Here is a 15,964-nt window from a genome sequence, read left to right as displayed (position 1 = left end):
GTTAGGAAAGACTGAGTTTCCTCAATTAACAGAGCCTTTCCTCTGTACTCTCTCTTGCAGATCATTTGGAATCTCGGAATAATAAAACTAGAAAGAAATTGGAGAGCACCTATTTCCAAAGCTTTATAATGAACACCAAATACATCTGACGCCAAAGGATTAGCTGAAGAACCAGCTCCGTTCTGCTCCCTTCCACATAGTAAGACTAAGCCTCATCTTGCTTTCACTTTCATGAAGAAATAGCATGATAATGCAGCAGACACCAAAAGCACATAGTGTTTTTTCAATATCACCCTTGCAAAAAGCAAATTTTCTTTCTAGTTCTTGTTCATATAGCATAAGTTGCACAGAAATGTAATGATAGTATACATACTGTGCTGAATCTTGCTTTTTACCCTTAATCACATGCCTATCAGTTTTTCATATTGCTTATAATCTTTGAAATTATACTTTTTAATGGCTATATAATATTTAATTGAATGGAAGTATCATATGAAAACATTTGGCTATCATTGGAAATTTTAGTTGTTACTTATACGACAATGAACGTCAGTGCGAATAGCCTTTCCTTTATTATTTCATTAGGATACACTCTGATATTTGGGATTCCTAGGTCAAAGAATAAGGAAAAATAATGGATCTTCATATGTATTGCCAAATAAGTTCCAAAAATAGTGCATTAACTTGCAATGTCACCAACAATGTGCATTTGATTCACTGTTGCCAAACCATTACTAAATATGGTTTTTGAAATATTGTTTTATAATTTAACAGGTGTAAAATGGTACTTCATTGTTATAACATAAATTTAGTTGGAATTAGCGTGATCAAACGTTTTTCTCTGTGTTTACTTTTATGTCAGAGTTTTTTCTTGAGTCAATTGAGTGTTCTTAGCCTTTGTCTGTTTCTATATTAGGATCTTTAAACAGTTGCTTTCTAAGAAATGTTTCCTAAAATGGTTTAAATGATTTTTAAATTTCTATTTCAAAGGGAAATTCACATTTCTAATAAGTCATTTACTAAGTTCTAAGACTATCATAATCATCTGTCAGTGTTGTCAAATCAACTTACATTAAAAAGAGATGCTAGGAAATCCCTTTATATGTCAAAAATGTACGTACGAACTGTATTTATTTCAGGTCCTAAGTATGTGATATACCAAGAGTCAAGTGAGGTAAAAGTACTTTAGTTTGAATTGCAGTCCTAAGCACTCTGTTTTCATGTTATGAAAAATAATGATATAATAGAAGAAAGAAACTTTCACAGATTTTTAAAATTTGAATTTTATTTTATGTTTTTATATAGCAGGTTCTCATTAGTTATCTATTTTATATATGTCAGTCCCAATCTCCCGGTTCATCCCACCCCCCTGCCCCGCTGCTTTCCCCGCTGGGTGTCCATACGTTTGTTCTCTGCATCTGTGTCTCTATTTCCGCCGTGCAAACCAGTTCATCTGTACCATTTTTCTAGATTCCACATATATGTGTTAATATATGATATTTGTTTTTCTCTTTCTGACTTCATTTGCTCTGTATCAAATCTGTATCACAGATTTGATAGAGCATTTAAAAATGATTTTTGAAATGAATATTCATGGAATGTGCTATTATTTATATATTTACATCATTTATATTTAAGGGATAGATTATTATTGATATAATAGAGGATTTCAATTTTAAAAATTAAGGTATACCTCTCTCCTCTTGGTTCACTCCCAACTTTATAAGTTTGTTTTCTGGGTGAATTCTTTTTATTCTCATGTTGGGGAGTTGAGAGGTAGTGGATTAAAAAACAACGGGCTTTATTTTCTTGGCATATTCAAAATACCAATATATGACAAATTATATTTAAGTTGGGCTTCTAAAGTGACTTTAGAAACATAAATTTTTAAAAAATCACGGGCTTGTAAGGTAGTATTATTGACCATCTGGTCCAATTCATCTGTCTTTTCTACCACATTTCCTAAGAGTCTTTTCCGAATCTATGCTTGAACATAGCAATGACAGGGAATGTACTACCTTCCGAGGCAGCCCAATATTAGGACAACTCTGAATGTCTGAAAATTCTTTTCAGAGCTAAAAGCTGACTTTTATATCTTTTAGTCATAGGCTTGGTTCTACTCTGGAGATTTGTAGAACAGGTTTAATCTCTCTTCCCCATGGCAAGCTTTCAAATATTTGAAGCCAGCTCGTGAACATAAAATTATAATGCAAAGTACAAAAGAGACGCCATAACTGTGGTATAGAGATAAGTCTTCTTGAGGGGCTTCAAAGTGGGTAGAGATCACATCAGTTTAGGGAAGCAAGAGTTTGTGACAAGATGGACTGAGGTGAGTGGATAAAATATTAACAGGGACACCAAGAGAGGTGACTTTTCCAAGTGGAGTGGACTGCAGAAGCAAAGACACAAAGGAAAACACAGAGTATGTCTTGGAAACAGTTCAGTTTGATGCATAGGAGAAATGTGAACTCTTGGGAAGATGGGGAAGTTATTATGAGAAGTCTCATATGCAAGCGTTTTAAAAAAATTAATTAATTTATTTATTTTTAACATCTTTATTGGAGTGTAATTGCTTTACAATAGTGTGTTAGTTTCTGCTTTATAACAAAGTGAATCAGCTATACATATACATATATCCCCATATCTCTTCCCTCTTGCATCTCCCTCCCTGCCACCCTCCCTATCCCACCCCTCTAGGTGGTCACAAAGCACCGAGCTGATCTCCCTGTGCTATGCGGCTGCTTCCCACTAGCTAGCTGTTTTACGTTTGGTCGTGTATATATGGCCATGCCACTCTCTCACTTTGTCCCAGTTTATCCTTCCCCTTCCCTGTGTCCTCAAGTCCATCCTCTAGTAGGTCTGCATCTTTATTCCTGTCCTGCCCCTACGTTCTTCATGACTATTTTTTTTTTTTTAGATTCCATACATATGCGCTAGTGTACGGTATTTGTTTTTCTCTTTCTGACTTACTTCACTCTGTACGACAGACTCTAGGTCCATCCACCTCACTACAAATAACTCAGTTTCATTTCTTTTTATGGCTGAGTAATATTCCATTGTATATATGTGCTACATCATCTTTATCCATTCATCTGTTGATGGACACTTAGGTTGCTTCCATGTCCTGCCTATTGTAAATAGAGCTGCAGTGAATGTGGTGGCACATGACTCTTTGAATTATGGTTTTCTCAGGGTATATGCCCAATAGTGGGATTGCTGGGTCATATGGTAGTTCTATTTTTAGGTTTTTAAGGAACCTTCATACTGTTCTCCATAGTGACCGTATCAATTTACATCCCCACCAACAGTGCAAGAGGGTTCCCTTTTCTCCACACCCTCTCCAGCATTTATTGTTTGTAGATTTTTTGATGATGGCCATTCTGACTGGTGTGAGGTGATATCTCATTATAGTTTTGATTTGCTTTTCTCTAATGATGAATGATGTTGAGCATTCTTTCATATGTTTGTTGGCAATCTGTATATCTTCTTCTGTATTTCATAAATAACTATTGATGTTAATACTATATATTTGTACATAATAAATGTTATTCAGCTTTTTATAAGTACTTATTAATGTTATAAGATAGCATCAGTTGAGAGATAAACTCATAATTCTTCATACTACATAAACTTTAAAAAATGTTATTCAAAATATCTCACCACTTGCATTGTTAAAATTATAACCTTCCCCAAACCACAGTATTGTGTAAGACAAAGAACATTTGACCAGGCATAGGCCATCAGATTCCTAGTGTCAGCTGCCTGTAACCAGGTCATGCTTGTGACCTCAGTAAAGTTCCTAATCGCCTCTTGGCATCTTCATCTTTCTATGAAGGGGGTAGGGCCTTAAGATCTCTAGAATATCTTTTATCTGTAAATGCAGATTCTATGAGATATGGTGTTGGAAGACTAAAATTTCTCAAGACACTACTTATCTTTGTGCTCCGAAAGCAAGAAGAAGCTGGATCTTGGCTTCTCTGTGTAAGACAGCTCCTGCCCTGGAGGGGTTGGTTATATGTTTGGTCCTATCAAGAATCTTCCTCTCTTGTTCACCTCCCCCCTGCCCTATTCTGTCACATCACTGCCCACCACCTCGAGAGGATCAGAACCAGTTTCATTATGGACTTCAATTCTGTTCAAGTCAGTCACTCCAGGAAAATCCAGACTCTGAGGTCATCTCTCATCCCACAGACTTCTCTATATTTCTGTACATTCTTTTCTGACCACATCTGACATCCACCCCCAATTCCTGAAACCCTTCCACTGAAACTCACAGTCAGTTATTAACAAACTCTTTCCTTTATATTCTTTCTTTGATCGAACCTGAGGACACTGCTTCTTTATAAGCCCTCTCAAGTTTTGGTTATTTTTCTTGCATAACCTTTCACCACCGGGCACGGTGGTAAGGAGCGGATTCTTCTTGCTCTTCAATGTCACTTCCAGTCCATTCTGTCTCCCTCCTTCTCAAACGTCTGCAGCTTTAAATCCCATGTTATCAAATTATCCACCGCACCACTTCTTGCCACTGTCATCTGCAAACCCTCAAGTCACTTCTCATTCATGGAAGTATTTAAATCCAGGCTTATTGTCGCTATTTCCAATGCTACGTCTGTCATAATTCTTGGTGATTTCAATATCCTTGTCATGATCCTCCTGGTGGCCTGGTTTTTCAAGCTTCTTCTCTCCAATGGTTTTGTCCTGCACCCCATCTCAGTCACTGGCCCTATATCTTGTAACTGCCAACATCTAACACCTCTCCATAATCACAACTTCAGGAATTCTTCTCTACAGGTCTCAGCTCTTATTCTTCTAGCTTTCTCCCTCTCATACACAACTCTAACATTTATCAATTCAATAGGGATCTATATCCATGGATCCTTCTACCCTTTTTTCACAACTTCTCCCCCCTACTCAGGCCCTCACTTTCTTTCTTACCCACAGTCATTTCCGCTAGTAATCGTTATAATCAGTCCCTTGCATGTTCCCTAAATTCCCTTGCTACTCTCTCACTTCACCAGGCAAAACCTCAACTCATTATATCCAAATATCTCCCTACGCTATGCTTGTATCTGCAAAATTGAATGGGCCAAAGAGAAATGCACAGTTAGTGGCCACTAACATCAAATGTGATCCTGCTCTTAATTTTGTCTTTTCCCTTTATCCTCAAACCTCCAAGACATCCTTCTATATGCTCACTCTTAGCAGTGACTTCTCTAACACACTGAGAAAATAGCAGCGAACAAAGCTTCTACCACCCATCTATCTTCCCACCTACCCATACTTGTGTTCAATATACTCAGCCTTCTAGCTTATTATTGAAAATCAACTATGTGCTCCGATCTAAAGCCAATCCCCCTTCCTGTGTACTAGATTCCATCCCCTCTTTCTGACTCAGGTCTTTGCTCAGATATTATTATCAGCGAGTCCTTCATTGACAACCCTCTTTAAAATTTCACTCCCTTTGGTATTCTTTATTTCCCTCCCATGACATTTATTTTTCTCCATATCATTTGCCACCATCTCACATAGTATATATTATGATTATTTACCATATGTATAACCTTTCCTCCCCTCTGTAATGGAGGCTTCATGGGCTCAGGGGATCTTGCCTGTTTATTGACTAATATATCCCCAGTGCCTAGAAGAGCTCTTAGAACATAGTGTCTGCTCAATAAATATTGTTGCATGGAAGAATAAATGAGTAAGTTCAGTTTGGGGCAATGAGTTAGATGTAGTCATGGGCTACACATATGGGAATTTCCAACAGGAAATTAGAAGGAGATTTTAGGGTAACTATGTAGATTTGGGATTTATTTTACACAAAGTTGAAGTAGGACTAATGAATAAGAATGCAAAGAAAACAGATTAGAGAGAGTAGATACATTTGGTGGGATGCTTACATGGAATTATGGAAACTTCTGAGTCTAAAATAATAGCTCTTTTCCCATACTGGTACTGTATTTAACAAGTTGTGGATAAGTTTATTAAATCCTATTAGCATATAATTTTCCAAGCCCAGAAGCATGCTTATTACCTTTGGACATTGAAAAACAGAAGTTAAATACAATTATAAAACAGAAAGATACAGACACGAGACGTAGCAAAGGTAATAAAAAGTTAATAACAAGCTCCACAGATCCAGTCAACCTCACATTCTGCGAGGTCATTTATGGTGCTGCTCTTTACACTGAAATGGTCATTTGAATCTTGACCTCCTAAGGTTAGAATGTTATTACATTAAATTCTATAAAATAAAGCAGATATTTAATTACTGAAGTATTTTAATGTGTATATATTGTATTATAATGCAAGTGTGTGTGTATTTCATACATTTTAAATAAAATTCTATTAGATTTTATCTCAAAGCCACTGAACTTACGTATTTGAGCTCAATGCACGATAGATTCAACTAGTGCTTTTTATTTCAGATCAGTTGATAGTACTGATCTGATCTTTTTAGTGACATTTTGGTGAAAGGTTTCCACCACATAAGCGTATTTTGTTCTTTAATATATTGCTTATCTAAAAATGACACTTAAAAATATTTTTACAGGTAGCATGATTCTGACTTGACCCTCTTGCATACTGTCTAGGGATTTATGTAGTGATGGTAACATCATACATCGATGTAAGGGATTCCATAATAATCAGCTAATGACAGTCCCGAGTGAACCTGCCATGATTGGCCTTAAATCAGCCAGTCTTTGCTTGTCTACCTCCACAGTCTCAACAAAGGCAAAGATTTTGGGTGAAAAACATCATTTTCTAGTTTCTTAGTTCTATTCATCCTCAAAAAAACTTAGTTGAGGAAGTTTCATGACAGAGCAAGTTCTGGCTAACTGCTCTTGTCCTCTTTCATTGTCTGGGTTTAATTTAAGCCATCAGCTCATTTTAGGATGAGGGAGAAAATCCGCAGGGTTCTTGAATTACTGTGCTGTCTCCCATGAATATTCCAGGACACAACCATGTTTTATGGTTTTAAACATTTATATCTCATGTTATAAGCATAAAAAAACCAATATTTTGATTTTCTAAAATCCAACATAAATGTTTGCTTGTATTATGAAGATAAATATCTATTTTAGATTTTAAGTAGAAGAATTACTAATGATGTATGTGATAAATGATAAATTCTTTCCAATCTAGTTTATTATTTTTTCCCTTAACAACACAGAGAGCAGAAATTCACAACGTAAAACAGAATAGATTGGAGTCTGAAGAGATGAAAAATTTTATAACCTATAGAATCCATGGATTCTTAGTGACTTAGCCCAATAAATAAAGCAGAACTTTATTCGGTATTAATCAAAACTTGTTTGCTTATTGATATTGGGAAATTAAAATACTAGTTAGCTTATGTCTTTGAATACTTTGTGAAACATGGTGGTGTTAGTATTCTGACATTTTGAGTTGGTACCACAAGTTCAACTAAATTAGATGAATTTTCCAACTTTAATATACATAACTTGGGAGTCTTGTTCAGAAGATTCTGATTCTGTAGATCTGTAGTGGGGCCTGAGATTCTAATAAACTCCCTGGTGAGGCAGATGCATGGATCATGCTTTGAGTAATAAGGATTTAGGGGACAATTAGGGTAATCTTATTTAGGTTATTCATTTTTACTATCATTTTATTAAATTAAGATGTTTCATTATTTAACAGCTAATGCTAAATTTCTTTGTAAAAATAATTTAAATTGTTGCAACAAAATTATTGTCATCTACAGTGCCTCATTATTAAGTATAATTTTCCAGTTATATAACTTGATTCATTCTCTTTACATGAGTTATAGCACAAGGTAATAAATAATCTAAAGTAAAATTGTCATCTTTACAAGTTGATGTTGTCAATGTTTCAGAGAAAAACAAGTTTAATTTCTTCATTTAAAAGCAAAATTGGCATTTTTATTCTGGCTGAGACTGTCAAAAGCTGGTATACCACTTGAGTGGGTAGCTCTATTACGTTTTTACATGTTCAGTCTCTTTGATGGGATATCAGTGGGAAATGATTAATTAAGAAAAAATTAAAAGGAATCAAAATTGAAGATAGAGATATGCAGAGTTATATTTGGAAGTGCTGCAGTTGAGCAGAAATATTACTTGATTTTGTTCAAAAATAAAAAAGTTAAAGACTGTTTTTAGTTGGGGAAATGTCACAGTATTGTTTGTGTCTTGCTTAAGAGCGGTGTCTCATCCTGGTGACATACTTAATTAGATTTTGTTTTCCTATCCAAAATGCACTAAAGACCCAAGTTAGAGATCTCTTAGGGGATTTACTCATCCACAGTAAATTGCAAACCAGTGATACAAGTTGACTTGAAGAAAAACCCGATGCTATAAATGCTTGTTATGGGAAGGGAAATTTTGAGCTTATTTTATTGAAAGGCATATCCTATGGATGTACAGCAAAGCACTACAGATCTGCAAATTTATCAAATCCACATAACTTTTATCTTCTCTTGGGGTTGATTTTGGCCTGATGGAAGATGTATTGTACTACAAGACATTGGTGATTAGAGCAAGAAGGCAGAAAATGTTACTGAAGCAGCGAATACGTGCTGGGATAAGGGATGGAAAGCACTGAATGGAATAAGTATATATATATGTGGTCAGCACGGAAAGAGATGTGGACAATGTCAGGGTCAAAAGGGTAAACGCAAACAAATAAGCTGTTTTGCAAACATTGGGGAGGAGGGTTTAGGATAAACACTAATGGATGAAGTATATTTATTTAAACTTATAATGCATTTAAACTCTAAATGCATACGTTCTCCAACTCAGTCATTCTGAGATCTCAAGTAACTTCTCAGAATTATCCCAGATGAGAAAAGAACATGGGTAGTTAATCTTCCAAGGCTGGTACAAAGTAAAAGAAACATGGGTGGTGTGTGGCTTCATTTTAATGTAAAATCTTCCTTAAAATTTTCTCTTGCGGAGTTCTTTAAATTAGCTATTCTAGCATTTCCCCCCCTCATTTTGCTGCTATGTTCTACTCTCCTGTTGTCCTGATTTTTACTGCATCTTGAACATTGGCATTTGCTTTGATTGATATTCTGTCCTACAAACAGGTTATCTTTTGAACGTGATTTATGTTGATGCACGCTTAGGCCACCTAGCATGCAGAAATTGTTTGGTTTCAGAGAATATATTCTATAGATTTCTTCAGCACTTTGTCATCTCTTCCCATTCTCATGGTTACCTTCAGCCCTTCACACTAACATTGATACTATTTCTCAGGCATCTTTGTGCTGGACTGGATTTACTGGGTTTGAGCTTAGGGAAAAAAAATCTTTTTATGTATCTATATCATGATTATTCCTTTATATTGGAGGAAGGAAAAACAGTAATGTGGAAAAGGTTACTAACACCTATTGACCGTCCACTTTATTTTAGAAATTCTAAAAACACTGTACTATTTTTTTCTACATAAAAACTCTTTAGAAAGTGGAAAAAAAATTAGAAATTTAAAAACTTTCTCCAAATTGTCCAGCAACTAAGAAGCTAACAAAGATGAGTCTAGGTCTGCCTGACTCCCAGGGTCGCAGAATTTTAAATTAATCCAGTGTGTAACATCATACCACAATTTAGTTAATCTTAATGGCATAATAGCTTTACAATGCAGCCACTCAGTCACAGTATCTTACAAGATATCAGGGGGAAAAGCATGATGGTTATGGTGGGAACAGTCAATCCAAAAACCAATGTATGGCTTATTATATTTATGGCTTATTATATTTATAAACTCAGGTATACCATCCGTATCCATCTAAAGTGTGTATATTTTTATTTTCAAAAGATTATGTGTTTTTGATTTTTGGATAAACAAATACGCAAGCATCTATCTATATCTCTTAGGATGGTTATGAGTAATAAAAATAGTAAATACATTTTGAGTCAGGTATGGTGCTGATCCTGGCAACAAATGTGTTCATAAGGGTTATTACAACTTAGTTAAGATTATACAGTTTAAAAGTAAGTGGTAGATCTAAAATGGAAAATTCAGTCTCCCTTACTCCAAAATTCATTTTTAACCATAGATTTAAAAAAAATTATAATTCTTTTTACCATGCACAAAATAAAGGTAAAGGATCTTATTAACTCCATTTTATTCATATCCATAGGAATTTAAGTTGAAATGGAACTTATTCCTAATGGCTGGTTCAATTGCAGGTTGAGTTTAGGTTCTAAGTCTGAGCTGAAGGAAAAGGAGAAAGAACATTGGGTTAAAATGAACTGAGGTGTCAGCTCTTCTTTAATCCCCGGGCTGTCAAGATTTTCTAGAAGGCCACTTTTGCTCCTGGGGCCATTATGGAAGTTGAGGTTCATGGCTAGTAGCCTGACTTCAGATACACTAAAGTGAATTTCATGTTTGCCTTGGGAGAGGGGCAGACTTTCCTTGGCTATTTAGTGTTACAGAATTGGGAAGGCTGGCTATCTTAGTCCTTACCTCTAGCTATCTCTTAACTCATCCAAAAATTCTAAGATAAATAACATAGATATTTCTTTGGTAAATTTTCTTATTTGGACAGAAGCCAAGAAGTTCAGGTGATGGTAAAATTATGAAAATGTACACAATATATGATGACTTAATGCTGATTTTAAAATGGTCAAATGCTAAAGCATTAAGATTAATCATATCTTCAGTGGGAACCATATCCTAGGCAGAGCAAATCAAGTGATAATCATCCTAGAACTATCATAGTATGATTTTGTAAGTGATTTTAAATGCAACAAAGCACTTTTGTTCATGTTATAGTAGTTTACTATTGTATTTTAGAAATTATTAACTCCCATATTTAAAAATATATGACCCAACTGTTGTTTCAGTCTTTTAAAAATACCTATAACATTAAGACCATAATCTAGAGATTATGGTCACCATAATAAAAAATGGTCACCATTTTTTTAAAACATCTTTACTGGAGTATAATTGCTTTACAATGGTGTGTTAGTTTCTGCTGTATAATGAAGTGAATCAGCTATACATATACATATATCCCCATATCTCCTCCCTCTTGCATCTCCCTCCCACCCTCCCTATCTCACCCCTCTAGGTGGTCACAAAGCACCAAGCTGATCTCCCTGTGCTATGCAGCTGCTTCTCACTAGCTATCTGTTTTACATTTGGTAGTGTATATATGTCCATGCCACTCTCTTCGTCCCAGCTTACCCTTCCCACTCCCCGTAGAGATAATCACTATTAAAGTTTTGTTGTATTTTGTTTTTTCCTGTTAGAGAAATGTACGTTTTAATTGCTTTACTCTTGATTGCAATTATATTACATATATATGGGAATAATTTTTCCCAGAGAACAAGCATCTCTAGAAGTCAATGGGAAAGAGGCATTTTCTTTAAGGTAAATTTTTCTGGGAGACATTTCTTATTTTGAGTAAGAAATATTTTAATATATTTTTTACTTCTGTAATATGTGAGCCAAGCTGGGGATGTATCTTGAATCTGTCCACTTCTTTCCCTCTCCACTAATGTTGCTCTAGTTTGAGATGCATTATCCCTTAACTAAAGTACTAAAGTATCCCTTAACTAAAATAATTTCCTAACTTCCTCTTCTTCAATCATCTTTCTTTAAATCTTATATCGCTAGAATTCATTCTTTTCACTGAAGCATCAGATGCTATTTAAAAACTGAAATAATATTGTATCACTGATCTTTAAAATCTCTCAATGGATGTTTACACTGAGGATTATATCTAAACTCCTGACCCTGTGCTACAAAACTCCACATAATCTGATCCCTATCTTCTTCTCTGACTACATTTTGTACTACTCTCTCCTTCATTCACTACCCTTCACTCATTCAGATTTCTGTTTTCTGTCCATTTTTGTAATTTGTATCTTTTAAGGAATTTCCCCATTTTATGTAAGTTGTTGAATTCATTAGCATAAATTTATTTATAATGTTTCCTTACTCTTCTCCTAATGTATGTAGGATCTGTAGTGATGTCTCCATTTTCATTACTGGTTTTGGTAATTTGTTGTTTTATCTTTTTATCAGTTTAATTAGAATTTTATTTATTTTTCCTCAACAAACCTCCTTCTTTTTTAATTTTTAAATATTTATTTATTTATTTATTTATTTATTTTTGGCTGTGTTGGGTCTTCATTGCTGTGCACGGGCTTTCTCTAGTTGCAGTGAGCTGGGGCTACTATTCATTGCGGTGTGTGAGCTTTTCATTTGGTGGCTTCTCTTGTTGCACAGCATGGGCTCCAGGTGCGCGGGCTTCAGTAGTTGTGGCACACGAGCTCGGTAGTTGTGGCTTGCGGGCTCTAGAGCACAGGCTCAGTAGTTGTGGCGCATGGGCTTAGTTGCTCTGAGACATGTGGGATATTCCCAGACCAGGGCTCGAACCCATGTCCCCTGCATTGGCAGGCAGATTCTTAACCACTGCACCACCAGGGAAGTCCCAACAAACCATCTTTTATTTTATGGGTTTTCTCTATTATATTTCTGTTTTCTACTTCATAGAGTCCCAGTCTTATTTATATTATCTCCTTTCTTCTACATACATTAGGTTTAATTTGCTCTTGCTTTCTAACTCTCTTCGTTGGAAATTTAAACCCTTCTTTTTTAAAAAAAAAAAAAAAACAACATAAGCATTTAAACCTATAAATTTCCCTTTAAGCACTCCTTTAGCTCCACCCCACAATATTGGCATATTGTGCTTTCATGATTGTGTTGTGCTATAAATGCCAAATAGGTAAAGTTGGTTGTTCATGTTGCTTAAATATTCTTTATACTTACTGACTTTCTAGTACACTTGTTCTACCAGTCACTGAGAGGGAAGTTGAAAGTTTCACCTGTAACTATGGATGTGTCTCTCTCCTTTTAATTCTGTCAATTTTAGCTTCATGTATTTTGAATTTGTTATTAGCCACATACACATGTAGGATTGTTACCTATTCTATTCTATTTATTTATTTATTTATTTTTGGGTGCACTGTGTTGCATGCGGGATCTTAGTTCCCTGACCAAGGATAGAACCTGTGCCTCCTGCAGTGGAAGTGTGGAGTCCTAACCACTGGACTGCCAGGGAATTCCCAGGATTGTTCTGCATTCTTGATGAATTGATCCTTTATCATTATGAAATGTCCTTTATCTCTAGTAATCTAACTTGCTGTGAAGTCTGATAGTCTGTCTTATATCAATATAGCTACTCCAGTCTTCTTATGTTTAGTGTGTGCATGGCAAATTTTATCAACCTTTTATTTTTAGCCTATCACTGTCTCTATATTTAAAGAGGCTTTCTTGTAATCTGCATATAGTTAGTCTTGCTTTTTAATACAGATTTTGACAATCTACCTTTTAATTGTATGTTTAGACTAATTAATAATGTAATTACTATGCTTAGGTTTAAGTCTACTGTCTTACTATTTATTTCGTATTTATTTCGTCTGATCTTTATTTCTTTTTTATATACTTTTGAATCAGTTGAGTTAATTTAATTTTATTTTATTTTTTATTTTTATTTTTATTTTTTTGTTAAGTTGAGTTAATTTTAATATTCCATTTTATCTCAGTATTGGTTTATTAGCTATACCCTTTATTCTTTTAGTTTAAACATTCTTTTATTTATTCTATGATTTACATTATGTATCCAGCTTACTATAGTCTACATTCATTTAATACTATACCTCTTCATGTATAATATAAGAAACTTATAACAGTATACTTTCATTTTCCTCATGTTAATTTTATGTATTTCTCCTTACATATATTTTACTTCTACATATGTTTTATATCTGACAATACATTGTTGCTTTAAAAATTCAATTGTTTTTTAAAGAAATTTTAAAAATGAGAAAAACTGACATTGTGTATGCTGACATATTACCCTTTCTTGCAGTCTCTATTCATTTGTGTAGATACCAGTTTCCATCTGGTATTATTTTTCTTCAACACAAACAATTTTTTAATTATTTACTCTTGTGCAAGTCTGCTAGTTTCAGATTCTCTCAGCTTCATTTGTCTGAAAAGGTCTTTATTTTGTTTTCATTTGTGCAAGATATTTTGGCTGTATATAGAATTCTAGCTTGACATATTTCTTTCAGTACATTAAAGATATCATTCCATAGTCTTCTTGTTTACAATTTCTTTTTCTTTTTTTTTTTTTTTGAAGTACGCGGGCCTCTCACTGTTGTGGCCTCTCGCGTTGCGGAGCACAGGCTCCGGACGCACAGGCTCAGCGGCCACGGCTCACGGGCCCAGCCGCTCCGCGGCACGTGGGATCCTCCCGGACCGGGGCACGAACCCGTGTTCCCTGCATCGGCAGGTGGACTCTCAACCACTGCGCCGCCAGGGAAGCCCTGTTTACAATTTCTTATTAAAAATTGGTAACTATTTTGACCTTTGTTCTACTCTTTGCCTGTCTGCTTTTAAAATTTTGTCTTTATTACTGAATTTCAGTCATTTAATTATGATGTTTTTTCTTGTGAATTTCTTTGTGTTATTCTTATTGGAATTTGATGAGCTTAATGTATCTGTGTTTTTAGTTTTTATCAAATTTGGAAAGTTTTAGCAAATTTCTTGAGATATTTTTCTGATCCTCTTTTTGAGTGTCTTCAATTACATGTATTTTAGACCATTTGATATTGTCATACAGATCATTAAGACCGTGAATTTTATTCTCTGGAAATTATTCTTAGCATTTTATTGATTTGTGCCTCAGATTTGATAACTTCTAATGTTATGTTTTCCAATTCACTGATCTCTTTGGCTGCAGTGTCTGATCTACCCATCTACTAAATTTTATTTCAGATATTGTGTTTTTCAGGTCTTGAAGTTCAATAATAGTTTTTATCTCCTTCCTCATTATACTCATATATTTATTTAAAATCTTAAGCATATTTATAATAGCTGTTTTAAAGTTTTTGATTACCAAGGCCATCATCTCTATCATTTATGGGCCTGCTTATATTGACTGATTTTACTTCTGGCTGTGGGTTAAAGTTTGCTGCTTCTTCATATGTCTTGAGTATCTGGATTTTGTTATTTTTCTTTAACAATTGTTTTAGCAGGTAGTTCATTTACTTACAGTGCAACTTAAGTACTTTTGTACTTAAGTACTTTTGTGGATCTAGAGAGTCCTTTATCGTAGGAATATTTTAAGGCATGACTCTTTATTGGTCCTATTTCAAATATATAACCCTTTCCTTCTAAGCAGCTATATTGAATGCCTCAGTATTCAACAAGCTCTCCCCTCTTGGCTTGTGGCAATTTAAACATTTCCTTGCTCTGCATGAGCTCTGGAAACTGTTTAGCAAACCTGAGTGTTATTGTTTGGCATTATGGCATTTTGCCCTGCATATAATGCATGTTTGTATTCAAACAAGGACACAAGGAAAACCGTATTCATATTTCTGGAGATCTTGTTTTTACATGTAGCTCCCTCTTTGGTACAGTTTGATGCCAAGTCCAGCTACTTCAGTCTCCCTGTGCTTAGCTTCAGTTCTTCCTTCCTCCAAAAATGATCTGTCAACTTCAAGCAGAAAGCTGAGGCAATGGTAGAAGTCATCTCATTTGCTTCCCTTATTTTAGGGGTAACAATCTAGCACTCCCTGTTTTTCAATATCTGAAAGCAGTTTTTTTTTTTAATGTATTTTGTCCAGTTTTCTAATTATTTATCATTGGAGGGCAAGTAGCATTGTTGAAAGTACAAATCAGGAGTAGAGTTTTTCTTCAGCCATTCTGAAGAAAATTCAATTCTTTTTTTCAATTCTTCAAAAAACAATCAAGTTATTATTTGCCTTAAGGCCTTTGCACATTTTTTTTTCTACTTGGAAGAGTCTTCTCATGTGTCTCTAGAAGCTGTGTCCTTCTCATTCTTTATCTTCTAAAAGAAGCCTTTCTTGACCACACTATTTAAAGTCACTATTTGTCATATTAATTCTTTCCTCCTTTTTTAATGCAATTTCTCCCTGTCTGTAATTATCTTTAAAAAAATTTGTAC

At 34.8% G+C, this 15,964-nt stretch overlaps 1 long non-coding RNA gene across 4 annotated transcripts in view; it reads left to right on the top strand.

Moving 5' to 3' along the window:
- The window catches only part of LOC136792884 (uncharacterized), a 446,126-nt gene that overhangs the window by 33,540 nt on the left and 396,622 nt on the right, over positions 1-15,964 (top strand). For all 4 annotated transcript variants that reach the window (XR_010837463.1, XR_010837461.1, XR_010837464.1 and 1 more), the window contains exon 2: positions 61-199. This is a non-coding gene — a long non-coding RNA (uncharacterized lncRNA). The remainder of the gene's footprint in view (positions 1-60; positions 200-15,964) is intronic.

This window comes from Kogia breviceps, chromosome 17 (assembly GCF_026419965.1).
Source record: "Kogia breviceps isolate mKogBre1 chromosome 17, mKogBre1 haplotype 1, whole genome shotgun sequence".
NCBI classification, from domain to species: domain Eukaryota; kingdom Metazoa; phylum Chordata; class Mammalia; order Artiodactyla; family Physeteridae; genus Kogia; species Kogia breviceps.
The sequence above is the reverse complement of the archived record's forward strand: the minus strand, read 5'-3'. Positions and strand labels throughout refer to the sequence as shown.